The sequence below is a fragment of the Mya arenaria genome, chromosome 12 (genome assembly GCF_026914265.1).
Source record: "Mya arenaria isolate MELC-2E11 chromosome 12, ASM2691426v1".
Classification (NCBI taxonomy): Eukaryota; Metazoa; Mollusca; class Bivalvia; order Myida; family Myidae; genus Mya; species Mya arenaria.
The window spans coordinates 42,691,946-42,692,461 of NC_069133.1; the positions used below are offsets into that span (position 1 = coordinate 42,691,946).

The 516-nt window shown below is 35.1% G+C and overlaps 1 protein-coding gene across 1 annotated transcript in view; it reads right to left on the bottom strand.

The window, feature by feature from the left end:
• LOC128211296 (homeobox protein Hox-B10a-like) overlaps positions 1-256 on the bottom strand; it is a 22,579-nt gene extending 22,323 nt beyond the window's left edge. The window contains exon 1 of the mRNA XM_052915953.1: positions 1-256. This exon is cut by the window's left edge and continues 991 nt beyond it. The gene's annotated coding sequence lies outside the window, so the exon portion shown is untranslated.
• Positions 257-516: the final 260 nt, after the last annotated feature.

The following is a 516-nucleotide window of genomic DNA, read 5'->3' on the forward strand; positions in this document are numbered from 1 at the left end:
ACCTATTCTTTTTTTCTGTTATCAATTGATTTAATTCATTAACACTTTGAACGTTTGATTGAACACTTTGTGGCTACAGATTTGTCTATGTAAAATACATCGTTATCAACGTCAAATGTAAAACAGTTCCTACACAATTTTACTCCAAAATCACTAGTGGTCGAAACACCTTCGTGAGGTAATTGCGTAACTAACTTTACAAGTGTTAAAGATAATATATTTGAAGAGAAGACCACTCTACTGCCGTTCTTTAGTTAAAGAAGGGGCGACATTTCATCGATTGTAATTTCAAATGATATATATGTTTTAAAAATACATTACCTACAGTGTAAACCATTACATAAATCATGATAATTTGAGAGAAGGGCGGACCAGCAAGGCGAGCGTAACCAATGAGGAGAAGCAAGCAACGCGAGAGGTTGAGTTTCGCTGAAGCGAAGAGATTATTTTCTACTCATACCATGAATACGTAATAATAGGACTGACGGGTTCATTATGGGAAATTTTACGAGACGT